This window comes from Lissotriton vulgaris, chromosome 11, assembly GCF_964263255.1.
Source record: "Lissotriton vulgaris chromosome 11, aLisVul1.2, whole genome shotgun sequence".
NCBI lineage: Eukaryota > Metazoa > Chordata > Amphibia > Caudata > Salamandridae > Lissotriton > Lissotriton vulgaris.
The window spans coordinates 895,811,778-895,832,973 of record NC_141699.1 but is presented as its reverse complement, the minus strand read 5'-3'; positions in this window follow the sequence as shown (position 1 = coordinate 895,832,973).

Below are 21,196 nucleotides of genomic sequence, written 5' to 3'. Positions count from 1 at the left end.
TATCTCAGCACCCACTTGACGAATCCCCCCAAAACTTTCAGGGAAGGAGCGCAGCGGACTTAGCCATCTTCTTTGAGAAATTCACAAAGATTCGTTCACCGGCGCCAAAGATAATCCAAATTGAATGTTGCGGATTTCCTATGCAAACTAGGTCCTAACTATAATTACCTACTGGCGACCGCCAGTAGGTAATATATATATATATATATATATATATATTTGTATTACCTACTGGCGGTCGCCAGTAGGTAGTTATAGTTAGGATTTTTTTCAATGTTAAATCTCAAAATTCTATTTGGAATAACTTTGGCACCGGTTGACGAATCTGCCTGAAAATTTCCTGAAAATGGCCTCGTCGAGCTCCGGTCCTTCCTTGAAAGTTTGGGGGGGATTCGTCAAGCGGGGGCCGAGATAAAAGGGGGGTCCCAAAACGCGTTTTCCCCATGTTAATTTCCATAGGGCGGTCGATTTCACTTTTAGCCCGAACGGCTGAATGGATTTCCACCAAACTTGGCAAAATTGTAGGGACTGGTAGCCCGATGTGCCTTTGCTATGTCTCAAGATATGTGCTTCAGTGGATTTTGAGAAATTAACGTTCAAAAAAATATATATATCTGTAGCCGCTCACCGGTGCGCGCACCGGTGAGCGCTCCAGGCGCGCCACGCGACTTGCGCGCAGAAAGCTGATTGGCTCTCAGTTGTCTGTAAACATTCTAAACAGTCCGGAGCGGCCGCCATCTTGTCTATCGGTAAAATCTAGTCATAAGAGGTGGCAAAAACAAAGGGGGGAATTGACTATAAGGGGGCAGGGTAGACCCCCCCTGACCCCCTAGGTTTGATATGGGGGCCATTAAAGGGCCCCGCGGGGCCTCAAAAAAAAATTGTTTTTTTGCGTTTTTCGCGGGGGAAGCGCCCGGTGCGCGCACCGGGAAGCGCTCCAAGGAGGGTACTATGGAAAAATAATCACTTTAAAAAATTGTATGTTTATTAATTGTTTTTTTTTATTTTATGTAAGTACCTACATGTAGGTACCAATGCAGAGACTTTCATTTAATGTACACCATCTGCTCTGTAGATATCTTGCATGTTGTTATTGTATGTTTTTGTGGTATATGGAATTCATAACATAGTCTGTCTGGAAAGGAGAAACAGATCTTTTAAGCACTCCCTGAGAATTTCTAGGGGATCATGAGTAGTCTATCCTGCTCACTTATGAAAATGAGGTGTAAAATATTCATATGAGATAATATAGTGGGAGAAAGGTAGTAACTATGAGTAAACTTACTATGTAACAGAAAAATAGTTGAACAGTATACTATAAGTCTCACTTTATATTTTAAACATTTTTGGTAATACTTTATGAATTACATATAAAAAAGAATATTGTCTGAAACAATTTGAAATTATTAAAGATAAATTTATTCCTCTGATTCTTTTTCATAATTTAATAAAATTTCTAACATAATATTGTCCGGAATTTCCTCATAATTATATGTACATGATTCCATTTCTTCCAAACATTCTATAAACTGTTCATCCAAAGAGTCATCCATGAAATCAACTTCTTTTTTTTGATCTTCTGGTTTTTCCACCTTTACTTTGATAGAAGTATCATTTGCCTGATTTTCTCCTTCCATTTTCTTTCTGAAAATTGCATACAAATTAACTATATTAGTAGAGTTAGGGTACTGTATACCAAAGAAGCCTAACTCAATCCATAACTATTACAGAGAAGTCTATCTCTATCTCTAACTATTAAAGAGGGATAGCATATCACTAACAGAATATTTTTTCAGAAATTAACTTAAAGTGTACAATATACTTCCATAATTAGAACTTACCTTAGAGAAATCAGTTGAAGTTGTCAGTGAAATTTGTTTTCAAATGTACTTCTGGAAGCAGTAGTCAAAATGGCTGTGTTTCCCTCTCTTCTTTTATATATATTCTTGTACTTAACCAATCAAACGTCAGGAAATAATCGTAGAAAATGAAAGATACTTTTTAATTGGTTGTAAATTCTAACATTACAAGTGTGTTTTTGTCATGTAATTTACCTCAGGATATTTAGACAGGCCTGTAGCCTAAATGTCTCAATGGAATTTCACCAAATTTGGGCAAATGGTAGGGACTGCTATGTAGTAGGGCGTATTCTATATTTGATGAAAGTGTCTCCATTGGGTTTTCCGTAAATTACTTTCCCACCTTTTTTTATCGAGCGCTTACCGGTGCGCGCTCCTTTACGCGCACCGGCAGCGTTATGGGAGTCCTCCATTTTGTGTTTCGGTACAATCGAGACACAAGATGGAGGGTAAACAATGTTCGGTATGGGTAGAAGGGGGCACTGTAGAGACTTCTTGACCCTCTAGGTTTTCTGAGGGGGGCTTAGGAGGCTCATAAACGTTAAAAAAAAAAAAAAAAAAATTAATTTTCCACGGGGGGAGCGCCCGGTGCGCGCACCCTTAAGCGTACCCGAAAGCGTACTTTGGTGAAAAATAGTGAAAAAAGTTAGAAAAAAATAAACGCTTTGAATGATCAGAGGTAGGGTAGCTCTGAGAAGAGCTTTTGGGTTCTGTGGTTGATTTAGGTACCTACAAGTAGGTTCCAATACACATTCTTAAATTCAGGAGGAATATTCTATTCCCCTCATCTGAGAAGTGCACTCCATCTCCTCTGTAGATGTCTTGCATGTTGTAACGCAAGTTATTATTGTATATTGAACCCATTCCATAGTCTCTCATGTAAGCAGAAACAGATTTATTTACATGTTTCCGTGCTTTCTCAAATTGTGGACCAAATTGGTTGGACCAGTTCCATTTCTGTCTTTGGCATATATTGGAATATACCAAGGCAGTGTGGGGAAAAAGTATCATCAATTGATGAAAGGTGTCCTTTAAAAGCATTTCCAGACCTACTCCAGTTAATGTGCCCAAATCATTACCTCCACAGTGCACAATTAACAGGTCAGGTTCTGGCAGATGCAAAAAGGTTTTCACCAATGGTATCAATTGGTGACATTTTAATCCTCTGTGGCCAATCCACTTGATTTCCACATTTGATAAATCAAGGTTATGAAAATTTCTGCTAGCTGCATACCTTTGAGCCCAGTGGATGTAGCTATGTCCAATAATCCAAACAGAGTACATGATGTGAGAAGGTTCTGGTCCAGTCAGATGAAGTGTGGGAATGAAATGGCAGTTGGAACAGTAGGAGTTTACAAAAAAATAATTGTGGAGTTTCTCTGCTCTTGAATCACAAGCAATGATTGGTGGATTCAGATAGTTGAAAACTGAAAGTTAGGGTGCATGGTTATGTTGTGTGAAAGAAGCAATTTGAATGGTTTAAAAAAAGTCACCAAAAGCAAAAATACCCTGTATAGGCTGCTGTATTGAGAGGTCAAACATCCTTGCTGAGTTAATTTGCAACATTGTAAGATAAACTTTTGAACCTTACAGTTCAGTTAGGAGGGAGTTGCTATGGTAACAGATAGAAAGGTTTGAGAGGGGGATGGGTGTTGGTTTGAAAATAGTGAGGGAAGAGTTTTCATTGGTTGAATTAAGGCATATGTGTACAAAGATAGAGATTTTCTATGCCAGTCTTGGTTTCAGTGTATTGAGAGCACACCTTTTCCTCTGCTAAAGAAAAATTGGTGTGTGTGTCTGACACTGTTTTCAATCTCCAAAAGCATTTGTAAAGGTAAGTAATGATTCATTTAATTTAGATAGAGATTTATTTGCTCTATGGAGAATATTTGGAAGCAGATAGTTATGTTTTAGAAGTGAAATTGTATGTTAGTATATAAGTCCTGCGCAGTGTTTCTTACATGTTATTCAAAAATCGATTTTGGGTGCAAATGAATTGTATTTTTATTTGGCTTTTTTTTATGATTGCCATGTGCAGCTAGTGCATCACTTTAAACATGGGTAATAAGTGACGCACTGGTGGCGCAAGGCCTTTATAAATCAGACCCTGACTTTGATGATATTGAGTGGTTGTACTTAGGTTCTGCACAGTGTTTCTTACATGTTATTCAAAAATCGATTTTTGGGTTCAATTGATTGGTATATGCATTTGGCCCTTATTTATGAATGCCATGTGCAGCTGATGCATCACTTTAAACATGGGTAATAAGTGATGCACTGGTGGCGCAAGGCCTTTATAAATCAGACCCTGACTTTGTTTGATGATATTGAGTGGTTGTACATAGGTTCTGCGCAGTGTTTCTTACATGTTATTCAAAAATCGATTTTTGGGTGCAATTGATTGGTATTTGTATTTGGCCCTTATTTATGAATGCCATGTGCAGCTGATGCATCACTTTAAACATGGGTAATAAGTGATGCACTGGTGGCGCAAGGCCTTTATAAATCAGACCCTGACTTTGTTTGATGATATTGAGTGGTTGTACATAGGTTCTGCGCAGTGTTTCTTACATGTTATTCAAAAATCGATTTTTGGGTGCAATTGATTGGTATATGCATTTGGCCCTTATTTATGAATGCCATGTGCAGCTGATGCATCACTTTAAACATGGGTAATAAGTGATGCACTGGTGGCGCAAGGCCTTTATAAATCAGACCCTGACTTTGTTTGATGATATTGAGTGGTTGTACTTAGGTTCTGCGCAGTGTTTCTTACATGTTATTCAAAAATCGATTTTTGGGTGCAATTGATTGGTATATGCATTTGGCCCTTATTTATGAATGCCATGTGCAGCTGATGCATCACTTTAAACATGGGTAATAAGTGATGCACTGGTGGCGCAAGGCCTTTATAAATCAGACCCTGACTTTGTTTGATGATATTGAGTGGTTGTACATAGGTTCTGCGCAGTGTTTCTTACATGTTATTCAAAAATCGATTTTTGGGTGCAATTGATTGGTATATGCATTTGGCCCTTATTTATGAATGCCATGTGCAGCTGATGCATCACTTTAAACATGGGTAATAAGTGATGCACTGGTGGCGCAAGGCCTTTATAAATCAGACCCTGACTTTGTTTGATGATATTGAGTGGTTGTACATAGGTTCTGCGAAGTGTTTCTTACATGTTATTCAAAAATCGATTTTTTGGTGCAATTGATTGGTATATGCATTTGGCCCTTATTTATGAATGCCATGTGCAGCTGATGCATCACTTTAAACATGGGTAATAAGTGATGCACTGGTGGCGCAAGGCCTTTATAAATCAGACCCTGACTTTGTTTGATGATATTGAGTGGTTGTACTTAGGTTCTGCGCAGTGTTTCTTATATGTTATTCAGAAATCGATTTTTGGGTGCAATTGATTGGTATATGCATTTGGCCCTTATTTATGAATGCCATGTGCAGCTGATGCATCACTTTAAACATGGGTAATAAGTGATGCACTGGTGGCGCAAGGCCTTTATAAATCAGACCCTGACTTTGTTTGATGATATTGAGTGGTTGTACATAGGTTCTGTGCAGTGTTTCTTACATGTTATTCAAAAATCGATTTTTGGGTGCAATTGATTGGTATATGCATTTGGCCCTTATTTATGAATGCCATGTGCAGCTGATGCATCACTTTAAACATGGGTAATAAGTGATGCACTGGTGGCGCAAGGCATTTATAAATCAGACCCTGACTTTGTTTGATGATATTGAGTGGTTGTACATAGGTTCTGCGCAGTGTTTCTTACATGTTATTCAAAAATCGATTTTTGGGTGCAATTGATTGGTATATGTATTTGGCCCTTATTTATGATTGCCATGTGCAGCTGATGCATGACTTTAAACATGGGTAATAAGTGACGCACTGGTGGTGCAAGGCTTTCATAAATAAGGCCCTGACTTTGTTTGATGATATTGAGTGGTTGTACATAGGTTCTGCGCAGTGTTTCTTACATGTTATTCAAAAATCGATTTTTGGGTGCAATTGATTGGTATTTGCATTTGGCCCTTATTTATGAATGCCATGTGCAGCTGATGCATCACTTTAAACATGGGTAATAAGTGATGCACTGGTGGCGCAAGGCATTTATAAATCAGACCCTGACTTTGTTTGATGATATTGAGTGGTTGTACATAGGTTCTGCGCAGTGTTTCTTACATGTTATTCAAAAATCGATTTTTGGGTGCAATTGATTGGTATATGTATTTGGCCCTTATTTATGATTGCCATGTGCAGCTGATGCATGACTTTAAACATGGGTAATAAGTGACGCACTGGTGGCGCAAGGCTTTCATAAATAAGGCCCTGACTTTGTTTGAGGATATTGAGTGGTTGTACATAGGTTCTGCGCAGTGTTTCTTACATGTTATTCAAAAATCGATTTTTGGGTGCAATTGATTGGTATTTGCATTTGGCCCTTATTTATGAATGCCATGTGCAGCTGATGCATCACTTTAAACATGGGTAATAAGTGATGCACTGGTGGCGCAAGGCCTTTATAAATCAGACCCTGACTTTGTTTGATGATATTGAGTGGTTGTACTTAGGTTCTGCGCAGTGTTTCTTACATGTTATTCAAAAATCGATTTTTGGGTGCAATTGATTGGTATATGCATTTGGCCCTTATTTATGAATGCCATGTGCAGCTGATGCATCACTTTAAACATGGGTAATAAGTGATGCACTGGTGGCGCAAGGCCTTTATAAATCAGACCCTGACTTTGTTTGATGATATTGAGTGGTTGTACATAGGTTCTGCGCAGTGTTTCTTACATGTTATTCAAAAATCGATTTTTGGGTGCAATTGATTGGTATATGCATTTGGCCCTTATTTATGAATGCCATGTGCAGCTGATGCATCACTTTAAACATGGGTAATAAGTGATGCACTGGTGGCGCAAGGCCTTTATAAATCAGACCCTGACTTTGTTTGATGATATTGAGTGGTTGTACATAGGTTCTGCGAAGTGTTTCTTACATGTTATTCAAAAATCGATTTTTTGGTGCAATTGATTGGTATATGCATTTGGCCCTTATTTATGAATGCCATGTGCAGCTGATGCATCACTTTAAACATGGGTAATAAGTGATGCACTGGTGGCGCAAGGCCTTTATAAATCAGACCCTGACTTTGTTTGATGATATTGAGTGGTTGTACTTAGGTTCTGCGCAGTGTTTCTTATATGTTATTCAGAAATCGATTTTTGGGTGCAATTGATTGGTATATGCATTTGGCCCTTATTTATGAATGCCATGTGCAGCTGATGCATCACTTTAAACATGGGTAATAAGTGATGCACTGGTGGCGCAAGGCCTTTATAAATCAGACCCTGACTTTGTTTGATGATATTGAGTGGTTGTACATAGGTTCTGTGCAGTGTTTCTTACATGTTATTCAAAAATCGATTTTTGGGTGCAATTGATTGGTATATGCATTTGGCCCTTATTTATGAATGCCATGTGCAGCTGATGCATCACTTTAAACATGGGTAATAAGTGATGCACTGGTGGCGCAAGGCATTTATAAATCAGACCCTGACTTTGTTTGATGATATTGAGTGGTTGTACATAGGTTCTGCGCAGTGTTTCTTACATGTTATTCAAAAATCGATTTTTGGGTGCAATTGATTGGTATATGTATTTGGCCCTTATTTATGATTGCCATGTGCAGCTGATGCATGACTTTAAACATGGGTAATAAGTGACGCACTGGTGGCGCAAGGCTTTCATAAATAAGGCCCTGACTTTGTTGGATGATATTGAGTGGTTGTACATAGGTTCTGCGCAGTGTTTCTTACATGTTATTCAAAAATCGATTTTTGGGTGCAATTGATTGGTATTTGCATTTGGCCCTTATTTATGAATGCCATGTGCAGCTGATGCATCACTTTAAACATGGGTAATAAGTGATACACTGGTGGCGCAAGGCCTTTATAAATCAGACCCTGACTTTGTTTGATGATATTGAGTGGTTGTACATAGGTTCTGCGCAGTGTTTCTTACATGTTATTCAAAAATTGATTTTTGGGTGCAATTGATTGGTATATGCATTTGGCCCTTATTTATGAATGCCATGTGCAGTTGATACATTACTTTAAACATGGGTAATAAGTGACGCATTGGTGGCGCAAGGCTTTCATAAATCAGACCCTGACTTTGTTTGATGATATTGAGTGGTTGTACATAGGTTCTGCGCAGTGTTTCTTACATGTTATTCAGAAATCGATTTTTGGGTGAAATTGATTGGTATTTGCATTTGGCCCTTATTTATGAATGCCATGTGCAGCTAGTGCATCACTTTAAACATGGGTAATAAGTGACGCACTGGTGGCGCAAGGCCTTTATAAATCAGGCCCTGACTTTGTTTGATGATATTGAGTGGTTGTACTTAGGTTCTGCGCAGTGTTTCTTACATGTTATTCAAAAATCGATTTTTGGGTGCAATTGAGTGTTATTTGCATTTGGCCCTTATTTATGAATGCCATGTGCAGCTGATGCATCACTTTAAACATGGGTAATAAGTGATGCACTGGTGGCGCAAGGCCTTTATAAATCAGACCCTGACTTTGTTTGATGATATTGAGTGGTTGTACATAGGTTCTGCGCAGTGTTTCCTACATGTTATTCAAAAATCGATTTTTGGGTGCAATTGATTGGTATTTGCATTTGGCCCTTATTTATGAATGCCATGTGCAGCTGATGCATAACTTTAAACATGGGTAATAAGTGATGCACTGGTGGCGCAAGGCCTTTATAAATCAGACCCTGACTTTGTTTGATGATATTGAGTGGTTGTACTTAGGTTCTGCGCAGTGTTTCTTACATGTTATTCAAAAATCGATTTTTGGGTGCAATTGATTGGTATTTGCATTTGGCCCTTATTTATGAATGCCATGTGCAGCTAGTGCATCACTTTAAACATGGGTAATAAGTGACGCACTGGTGGCGCAAGGCCTTTATAAATCAGACCCTGACTTTGTTTGATGATATTGAGTGGTTGTACATAGGTTCTGCGCAGTGTTTCTTACATGTTATTGAAAAATCGATTTTTGGGTGCAATTGATTGGTATTTGCATTTGGCCCTTATTTATGAATGCCATGTGCAGCTGATACATTACTTTAAACATGGGTAATAAGTGACGCACTGGTGGCGCAAGGCTTTCATAAATAAGGCCCTGACTTTGTTTGATGATATTGAGTGGTTGTACATAGGTTCTGCGCAGTGTTTCTTACATGTTATTCAGAAATCGATTTTTGGGTGAAATTGATTGGTATTTGCATTTGGCCCTTATTTATGAATGCCATGTGCAGCTAGTGCATCACTTTAAACATGGGTAATAAGTGACGCACTGGTGGCGCAAGGCCTTTATAAATTAGGCCCTGACTTTGTTTGATGATATTGAGTGGTTGTACTTAGGTTCTGCGCAGTGTTTCTTAAATGTTATTCAAAAATCGATTTTTGGGTGCAATTGATTGGTATTTGCATTTGGCTCTTTTTTATGATTGCCTTTTGCAGCTAGTGCATCACTTTAAACATGGCTAATAAGTGACGCACTGGTGGCGCAAGGCTTTCATAAATAAGGCCTGACTTTTTTTGATGATATTGAGTGGTTGTACTTAGGTTCTGCGCAGTGTTTCTTACATGTTATTCAAAAATCGATTTTTGGGTGCAATTGATTGGTATTTGCATTTGGCTCTTATTTATGAATGCCATGTGCAGCAGATGCATCACTTTAAACATGGGTAATAAGTGACGCACTGGTGGCGCAAGGCCTTTAAAAATAAAGCCATGAGTTGCTATTGTATAAACTTAAATATGTTGCAATTTATTGTTTATATTGTTTGCTTTTTAACATTACTTTGTTGTTTGCTAATAGTGGTCTTTAATGTGTTTTTTTAACAGAACAACAGATTCAAATCAACTTCTGAAAAGGAAGCAAAAATGCCTTTGCAATTGCTAAAAAATGATAAGAAAAGTAAACTAAAAGCTGCTTTTTACAAGAAAAAGAAAAGTGTAGAAAAGATTGTTGATCAGGCTTTTGAAGTTAAGAAAAAATTATTTATTTTAATAATCAATAGAATTAGGATACTTAATAAGGCAATGGATGTTTTCAAATCGAACAGTAGATGGAAAAGAATTATTAATCGGAGTAATTTTTGTGAAGTATTTTCTGGTGAATGGATGCATAGTTCAAGTTCTGAGCCTTTTTTTAATGAGGAGAGTTACTTTCAGGAAAATTATTTGGTGCATGCAGTTGACACCAGTGGTCGTGCATATGAGGTGAAAGATAGTTGTGTGATGGAAAAAGAGAAACTTGTATCTAGAGATGCAGAAGAGGTGTTAGCTGATGAAGTTTTAGGGAGACGTACTAAGGGTCCAGTGTACACATGGAAATGCAGTAGTATTTGTAGTGTGCGACAGGAATCAATTGATTTGCTTCGAAATTTCTTACGTACATATAGTAAAAAAAGTCTCAAACAAAAAATGAAGATCCTGCAAGAGTTAGATCCTTGCAGAGTGAGAGAAAGCACAGGTTTGCAAGGGCATTCACTAGCATGTCTTTCTAGAAAAGTTTGTCGGAGTGTTTTTCATCATTTTAGGATGTTAGCAGTGCATCATAATAACGTAAGGAAATTAGTGAGGAAGTTGTATTATGCAAAAAGTCCTGCACTTAAGCTTAAACAGTTAAATAGTGCTCTTTTGCATGGATCTGAAGTGGATGTGAAGACTATTTGTGAAGAAATTGAGTTTTGTTATTTTGGGAACAAAGAGGACAGTGTAGAAATAGATATAGTAATGGATGGTAATGCAGAAGATAATGGACAAATTTCAAGTATTGAAAAGTTTGATGAGGAAATTATCAAGTTTAAGGTGAAATCAAGTGAGAGGCCTAATTTAACTTGTGTGTGTTGTCGACGGAGTCATTATAAAATTCAGACTAGGTTAGTTGATTTATATGCAAAAAGTGAATTGGAAAATAATAGTGAATGGGAGGATTTTGTAAGTTATTTGTTGGTGGAGAATTCTTTTGATTTGAGTTTGGATCAGCGTATTTGCAATTATTGTTTGAAAAAATTAAATGAAAATAGAATGCCTGCAAGAGCAGTTTATAATAATCTTCAGTTGATAGATATTCCTTCTGAATTGATGGATCTAAATACTTATGAATCTATTTTGATTCAATGTGTCCATCCTTTTCAGGCTATTGTACGCATGGAGCCTAAGACAGGGAAATTGCCTCCATCAGATTTACTGAGAGGATTAAAGGGAAGAGTTGTTTATTTGCCTCTAGATGTAAAGAAAAATATTAATACAATTGGTGTAGAAAGAGTAGAAGAAGATCCTTTAGTTATTCTAGTTAATGGGGTTCCAACAAAGAGTAAGAAAATTTGGCAAGATTTAGTGGATGTTAAAAAAGTCAAGAAGGCAACGTTGTATTTAGTCAGAAACAATGAGTACTACAAAAATGTAAGTGTTGGAGTAGAGGAAACAGCTACAGAAGAAGATAGTGATTCTTCAGTTGGTCAAATTGAAAAAGTTGATGTGTCTAGAACTGAAGAAATATATGAACATTATACTGTTCATCCTTTGCATTCCAAAGAAGTAATGGGAAATGCAATTGACTTGTTTCAAATGAAAGCAGCAAAAGGAAGTCCCATTAGTGTATGGGAAGAAAGTTTGGAAGCTCGTTGTTTTCCACAATTATTTCCAACAGGTTGTGGTGGACGATATGATGATCGACCAGTTCAAATTCCTGCAGCTGAATACCGGACTCTAAGATTATATGCAGAAGATCCAAGGTTTCGTCAATGCATTCCATATTTATTTCATCTACTGTTTGAAAGTGATTTGTCTGGGCTTTCTTATGCAGTTAATCATATATTAAAAAGTGGACCTCATTTGCAGAATGTTTGTGCAAGGGACTTTATGGAGAAAGTTAATCTGCAAGACAGTATTTTGGAATCTCAGCTAATCAATCTCATGGCATGTCAACGTGGAACCAACGAGTATTGGTTTCGTCGTCATGGAGAATTGAAATGTATGCTAAGAAACTTAGGAACTCCTACATGGTTCCTCACTCTTAGCTGTGCTGAGTATGCATGGGACGATTTACTTCAATTTCTACGAGAGGCAAATGAAAACATACCAAATATAGAATTGAAAACACCAGGAGAACTGTGTTCTTTAGATCCAGTGAATGTTTGCAGATATTTTAATCATAGATTTGAAGCTATGATGTCTTTTATTACCAACAAAAAAAATCCTCCCCTTGGAGAGGTTTTGGATTTCTTTTGGAGGAAGGAATATCAAGCGAGAGGTGCTCCTCATATACATATGTTGTTGTGGATTAAAGATGCACCCAAATTTGGATCAGATTCAGATGAAACAGTGATGAGTTTCATTGAAGAGTATTCAACATGTGCTGTTCCAAAATCTACTGAAGAAAACAATTTAAGGCAACAAGTTTTACGTTTTCAATCTCATCGTTGTGGAAAGTACTGTCGTCGAAAATTTAAAAACAAGGAAAAGTACTACACGAAATGTCGTTTTGCATTTCCTCGACCAGTGATTTCTAAGGGAAGAGTAAATAATTTGATGTCATCTCTACGACATACTGTGACGAGGAAATCTCCCAAAAACACATATAATTTGAAAAGAAATGAAGAATCTAAGTACATCAACGATTACAACCCAGTGATTTTGTCCATGTGGAATGCTAACATGGATATTCAGTTCGTTGCTGACAACTCTATTGCTGTGGCTCGATATGTGACATCTTACATCACCAAAAAAGAAAAGACAGAACTGAAGGAAATGTGGGAGGACATTTCACATGAAAAGAGTCTAAGCAAGAAATTATACAGTTTCAGTCTGAAGATGTTGTCGCATCGAGAAATTGGAGCATATGAATGTTCTGATCGGTTATCATCAGCAAGTCTCTATGCCAAATCAAGAACAATCATTTGGGTGAGTCTTGGTCTTGCTGCAACACGAAACCGAGTTTTGAAATCTGTACAAGAAATTGAATATTTGGCGGAAAAAGAACCAAACAGTACAGATATTTTGAAGACAAATATGTTGGATACATACTATCCAAATAGAAGTACTCACCTTGAGAACACATGTTTGTATGAAGTTCTTCAAAACTACAGTTATAAGAGGAACATCACAGAAGATATCAATAATGGAAAATATGCACTCATTGGCTATGAAGGATGTCTAGTGAAGCAGAAAAAAGGCCATTTGATTAATCATCGAAAATTGAGTTGTGAAGTTCCAGACAAAAGAGAATTTTACTATTTAGCTCTTTTGCAACTCTTTAAGCCATGGCGTACAGAAGAGGAACTACTTGGAGATTTTCTCTGTTATGAAGACTCTTTTAATGCAACTAAGGATACCATAGAATGTCCTATTTTTCTAAATTATCTGCAAATGTTGAATGAAGAAATGGAGCAAGAAACCACAATTGCTGAAGAGATAGCTAGAAACAGTTCTCAAGATAGTCAGAGTTCTACTTCATTGAGCCAGGATCCACTTGGAGGACCAATTATCCAAAATGAAGCTGCCACTGCCATGGATGAGGTGGAAAGAGCTATGGAACAAGCTCAAGAGGATGGAGTTAACTTAGAAGATTTGGTAAAGCAACTAAACATTGAGCAGAAAAAGATATATGATGAAGTCACAGAGCAGATTGAACATGGATTCAGACATGAGAAAAAAGAGTGCTCATGTATATTATTTGACCCTGTCCGACTGTATGTAAGTGGAGAAGCGGGGACAGGAAAAAGTTTTCTAATTAAAGCCGTTGCAAGTTATCTGCAGAAAAGGACTGATTCACCACTGTCTTGTGTTGTAACTGCTCCAACTGGTCTGGCAGCACATAACATTAAAGGGATTACTCTACATCGTTTATTGATGCTGCCAGTTGAACATGATAATAAATTGCATTACAACAAGCTATCTGGAGATGCGTGTTCTGAAGTTTCAAGAGTCTTGAAGAAAATGAAACTTCTTATCATAGATGAAGTAAGCATGGTCTCAAATCTAATGCTTGCTTTTGTGCATTTGAGAATGCAAGAAATTCTTAAAACAGACTATGATGTGTTATTTGGAGGAAAACACATTATTGTTTTTGGAGATCTATTGCAGTTGACTCCAGTAAAAGGACAACCAGTGTTTAAAATGCTCACGCATGAAGATACCAGGAAGTCCCTTGGAAGCATTGGAAATGTTAATATATGGCTAAATTTTAAATATGCTGAACTGCTTCAAAATATGCGACAGGCCAAGGATGAAGATTATAAAAATATTCTACAAGATGTAAGAATTGGAAAAATGACTGAGAAAGGGAAAAAAGCTTTGCATAGTCGATTAATTTCAAATTTGTATCCAAATGAAAACATTCTTCCAGAGAATATTTTTAAAAAAATGACTGAGAAGAAATCTGGGATATGTTTGATGCCAACTCTGCAAGAATGTTCCATCTTCAACCAAAAAATGTTAGACTTAGAAAATGAAGAGATTGTGAAACTGGAAGCAATAGATAAAATAGAGCATATGGGTGCAACAATTGTTTTGTCAGAAAATTTGAAAACTAAATTGCATTCATTGGAGAAAAGTATTTCAAAAACAGCTGGTTTTGAAAAGACTCTGAATGTGTGTTTAAATTGTCGTATCATTTTGAGAAGGAATTTAAATGTTGAAAGCGGTCTGGTAAATGGAGCAATGGGTTATGTTGTTGATTTTGTGAATTACAGAAATAGAGATGGAATTGAATTTTTAAAAATAAAATTTGATGGCATTGAACAAGTACAACAAATAAGTCGTTGGTCTGCTAGATTTTTACTTGTAAAAGACTTATATGTTCGCCGAAAACAGTTTCCTGTTGGTTTGGCGTATGCGGTGACAATTCATAAATCTCAAGGTTTAAGTGTAGATAGTGCTTTGGTGAACATTGGAAGATCTGTGTTTAAAGAGGGTATGGCATATGTGGCATTATCTCGAGTCAGAACTTTATCAGGATTGTACTTGATTGCGTGTGATGAGACAAAGATTTCTGCAGATCTAGATTGTGTTAAAGAATACAATAGGTTAAGAAGAGAGTATGCTCCACATTTGCCTCAATATCCTCTGTTTGAAAAACGTGTGGTAGGCCGAAAAAGAAGAAATGAGGATAATTGTAGTGAGGTAGTTGCAAAAAGACAAAAAGTAGAGAAAACTGTAATTGAAAACAGGAAGAAAAAGAATTGTGGAGAAAATGTTGTTGGATTTCAGTTTGAAAATAGTTCTGGTGTCAACTGCTATGCTAATGTAGTGGTTAATGTTGTTTTTTTTCTTAAAAGTTTACAAGAACAGATTGTTGAAAATCGGGATCAAAGATTGTGTGGTTTATTGAATTCTGTGTTTCAGAAATGTAGCAGTGTTACAGCACAAATAGAAAGTGTAACAGAAATTCGAAATATTTTAGATTTGTGTTCTGGTCAAGATAAATTTTCACAGAACATTCAGCAGGATTGTCAGGAATTTTTAATGTATATGTTTGGTGTTTTGGAAGATGAAGGTGTAGATGTAGATAATCTTTTCAGTCTTTCTTATCAATGGCAGCATGACTGCCACAATTGTAGTTTATCAAGTACTAGTAGAATAGACACTGAAAGATTTATATATTTGACATTACCAGACTGTAAATCAGTGTCTTTTAAAAATCTAGTTAAAGCAGCAGATCATAATATGGTGTGTACCCAATGTAACTGTACAATGCTGTCCACATTATTTATACAAAGGTATGGGCAGTATATTATTTTAGTTTTCCAACGATGTAGACCTGATGGAACTAAATTGACAACTTCTATCAAAAATTTTGTGGCTTCTCAGTTATCAATTTCTGGAAGGACCTTTACAACTGAAGCTATTATTTATCATGATGGATCTTCGACCACCTCAGGACATTATACATGCTACTTAAAATCTGAAAATGGATGGAGTTACTGCAATGATTCTCATTTAACTTATAAACAACGTTTGCCTTATGACTCTACAAATTCTTATCTAGTGTTTTTAAAACCAAAGTTTTAGTAAAGGGAATTGGCCTTTGAAGACGGGAATAGTTAATAAAAGTTAGTTAGTTAGTTAGTTAATCTAATATTTTAAATTATTTATCTCATGTAGATACTTTAAGTGGATCTCAAAGTAAAAAATACTGATATATCAGACACAAATTGGCCGTGAGGATTGTGTATGGTATGATGTTTTTAGATCTTTTTTCATAGGAAGTCGATGAAATGGAACTTATAAGGAACAGCAGACTTTTTTTCCACCAAAAGGACCTTCACTATCTTCTATTTGGCCTCATGGAAAAGTAAGTGAATCAAAGATTAGTGTACATATATGAGATGTATGTTTGAATGGTTTTTTTTAAACACAATCTTTTAGATTGTGTTTTTTTTTTCCCGCTGTTATATGATGAAGACTTTGAACTCACTAATTTAAGTGGAATTCAATATATTCTGAGAACAGCAAAAATAAATAATGTAACATATTGTAGAAGTTATTGTGTAGTTTGCATTGTGTAATTTATATTGTGTTCACATTGTTATACACTCATTTTCTTTTTCACCCTTATTTGCCTCTCTTTACTAATTTACACTCTTTTTTCATCGCTGTTTCTTTACTGCACTTCATTCACAACTTCTTAATCTGATAGGAACTATCTGCATTTCCTCTGTTCCTTCCACCACTTTTTATCTTTTTCATATTCTCTTAGTACCACTGCTTTAGTTTCCTAACACTCTTTCTCTTTCTCCATTTTTTTTTCTTTCACACTCATTGTACTGTAGTTCAGTTAGTTCTTCCTTTTGTCTTTCTGTGTACTTACTCTCTCACTCCTGTTTTATCCATCGTTCTATAATAACTTCATTTCTTTCATCCCTTCACTCTGTGACTTCACTTCACTCACTCTCAATCATCTTCTATTCCTCTATTTTATTTATAGTTTATCAATCTGACTTCTCTCCTTTTCAATCATTTTTCTTTTAGTTTCTTATCTTTACTCATTTTGTTTTAATATTTTACATTCTTTTAGTATCTTCTTTACCTTTAGGAATTTGTTCTCTAACTATTTCTTTTTCCTTTTTTTTTTCTTTCTACATTACTTTCTTTCTGTTTTTGTATCCTTCACTATTGCTTCATTTCTAAGTAAACTTTTGTAGATTTTTAAACCTCATGAACTGTTTCTTCTATTTTATTATACATTTTTATGTAATTATAACATGTTTTTTCCTTTATCTTTCACAGATACAAATTTGCATTGATTATATGGTAAGTGTGTTTCTAAAATGTTTTTTGTTATCACCTTTTGTTTTATTTTCACTATTTTTCTGTCACCCTACCGCACACCTATTTCCTTACTTTGCTTCCCTCACTTATTCTTTTGTTCCATGTTTACTTCCTACCACATTCAATTTCTTTCAGTACTTCTGCCTATGCACACTCCTTCACTTACCTTTTTTACTGGTTCACTTAGTCCCTTTGTGACAGTCCTTCTTTTACTCTCTCTCTTCTTTCTCTCTATTACTCCCCATGTGTTACCCTTATTCACTTACATGTACCCTCTTTCACCCCTCTTTACTTATATTCACTGATATTTACTTTCCCTCAATCACTGCTATTCTTTTTCTCTGATTCCGTCACTACCTGACATTCCCATACTTAACTGTCCTTCTTTTTACTTTCAACATCCATTTACATTCTCCCTTAACCTCTGCTTTAGTCTTCTTCCTATTTCTTCTTTCTTTTGCTCCCTTATTCATTTTTCTTTTCTCAGTTACTTCCTTTTACACTTTTTATCTGTCTTACTATCTATTACACAGTCCCTGCTTCATTTTTTTTTTCTTTTTTTTTTGTTAGTGCGCTGACGGTACGCGCACCGGTGCGCGCACCGAAAGCGCACCAAAGTGAAATATAAAAAAAAAATATTTTAAATTAAAAATATTATCTCAATATACATTATAGTGTTCATTTTTACAAAAACATACTTTAGCAATTCACTAAAAACACATAGGTATGAGTATGTATAAAAAGTTAGGAATTAGCATTAAAAAAAACTATGAAATTCACTGAAAAAACCATAGGTTTCACACCAGTTATAGTTAGAAATTAGCATTTAAAAAACCTATGAAATTCACTGAAAAAACCATAGGTTTCACACCAGTTATAGTTAGGAATTAGCATTAAAAAAACCTTTGAAATTCACTGAAAAAACCATAGGTTTCACACCAGTTATAGTTAGAAATTAGCATTTAAAAAACCTATGAAATTCACTGAAAAAACCATAGGTTTCACACCAGTTATAGTTAGGAATTAGCATTTAAAAAACCTATTAAATTCACTGAAAAAACCATAGGTTTCACACCAGTTATAGTTAGCTGGAAATTTTACTGACATAAAACCATTGAAATTCCCACGTTATAGTTAGTCGGACTCACTATAACTTGCGCGTGCAATGCACTGCTGATGACATCACATATTACATCACTCATGACATGGTCAGTGACATCACTCATGACATCACTGATGACACCATCCTTGTGACACAGTGACAGACCTCCTCTCAGTGTAAAGTAACCCTTGAGACACATATTCAAAAATAGAAACTGAAATTTTTAAAAAATGGACATACCTATATCAGTTACAACAAGCAATTCTGTACTTCCACTATCTATATACTCATCCACTCATTCACCAACAGTTCTATATAGTCACTCATACATATACTCACTCATCATATGAAGAGATACACCTATACATTCTGTTACACACCGACATTCATCCAAAAGTTACTCACACACATATTCACACGTGCAAATAAACTATTGAACAACCATTTATTTGAATATAGAGTTATACACACACTTCCACCTTACTTCTATTGAAAATTACACATATTTATTCTCTTAAACAATCACTTATAGAAACACATACTTATTTAAACAGGAAATCTTACAATCTCTTACTCTCACATATACTCACTTATATACATCAATATTCATATATACTAGATTAAAACATATGTAGTTACTGATAAAGACACTAGTGAGACAGTCATTCACTCACTAACAAACACATATAGACACTCATCCACCCATACAGTCCTGTACATATGCTGTCTTCAAAACACATACAAACAAAGAGTCAGTCACTCATGCATCTATGTGCTAAGTAATACCCCCACCAAACCATATAGACACTCATACTGATACTAATAAAAATATCAAATAACCCATATACATACGCATGTAGCTACTTATCAACACATGTAGCCACTTATACACAAAGTGAAACACTAATATATGTATTTAAATATTTAAACATAACTCACTAATATTTATTTTTCAGAAAGACACATATTCAATGGATGGTGTCATCAGTGATGTCATGAGTGATGTCACTGACCATGTCATGAGTGATGTAATATGTGATGTCATCAGCAGTGCATTGCACGCGCAAGTTATAGTGAGTCCGACTAACTATAACGTGGGAATTTCAATGGTTTTATGTCAGTAAAATTTCCAGCTAACTATAACTGGTGTGAAACCTATGGTTTTTTCAGTGAATTTAATAGGTTTTTTAAATGCTAATTCCTAACTATAACTGGTGTGAAACCTATGGTTTTTTCAGTGAATATATATATATATATATATATATATATATATATATATATATATATATATATATATATATATATATATATATATATATATTCACTGAAAAAACCATGGGTTATAGACCATATATAGTTAGGAATTAGCATTTGCAAAACCTTATTTTACTCACACAAAACCATTGAAATTCCATATATAGTTAGTTGCACTAACTATATATCGCGCACCCGCAATCCACTGCTGATGATGTCACATATTACATCATTCATGACATGGTCAGTGACATCACTGATGACAACTCAAATGACATCACTGATGACATTATCCAATGACTGTATGTTTCTGTAAAGTTAAAATATGTCTTACATATTGAAGAATGAGTGGATGTATAAGTGTCTGGATGAAGAATTTAGTAGGTGCATGACTGACTGTATGAGTGAGTGATTAAATGTGTCTCACTGAGTGCATGGGTTAGTGACTAAACTGTCTTAACTTGTGCATCATTATGTCTGTTGTTCTGTAAACTGCTGAATGTGTTAATCAGTAGCTATATGAGTAACTATATGGGATATTCATTGGTTGCCCAAGTATTTGTATGGGAGTCTAAGTATGTGTGTGAGTGGCTGGGAGGTGTATGACTCTGTGCATAGATGTGTGAGCAGTTGATTCACTAGATGTATGGGTACAAAAGTGCATGTGGAAACAACTGCATGGGCGGTTGACTGTGTGCATGAGTGTATTGGTGAGTGAATGGATATCTCAGTGCAACATGTCAAAGTAAGTACATATGTAAAACACAGTACATGTGAGAGTTGACATATATAACCGTGCATAAGAGCCAGTGAATGTGTGAGTGGCTGTATGGATCATTGTGAACTTGTATCAGGGATCGTATAGGAGATTAAATATGTGTTAGAATATGTTTGAATTAGTAAGGTGTGTATAACTGTATAGTTGAGGAAATGGAGGTGTGATTGATTCTTTGCATGACTGACTAGATGTATGAGTAACTCCATGGATGAGTGACAATCTGTGAGTGTCTTTTTACACTGATTGTATCTAAGGTTATATTAGAGTCTGAAGAGGTTCATTGTATTATCACATGAATGACATTATCAGTGATGTTGTCAGTGATGTCATTTGAGTTGTCATCAGTGATGTCATCAGTGATGTCACTGACCATGTCATGAATGATGTAATATGTGACATCATCAGCAGTGGATTGCGGGTGCGCGATATATAGTTAGTGCAACTAACTATATATGGAATTTCAATGGTTTTGTGTGAGTAAAATAAGGTTTTGTAAATGCTAATTCCTAACTATATATGGTCTATAACCCATAGTTTTTTCAGTGAATTTTCAAGGTTTTGTAAATGCTAATTCCTAACTATATATGGTCTATAACCTATGGTTTTTTCAGTGAATTTCAATGGTTTTTTAATAGCAAATATCAAAAGCTTTAAAATGTCAAGTACGTGGTAGGTAAAAACATTTTCGTGTCTATGCACGCTGATGTGCTTTGAACGCTGCCCCCCCCCTCCCTCCCCCCCTCTTTTCTTTTAGGAGTATTCTCTCTTTGCAGATAGTGAAGGGTAGGTAACGCAGGCCTTTGCCCCCGTTGT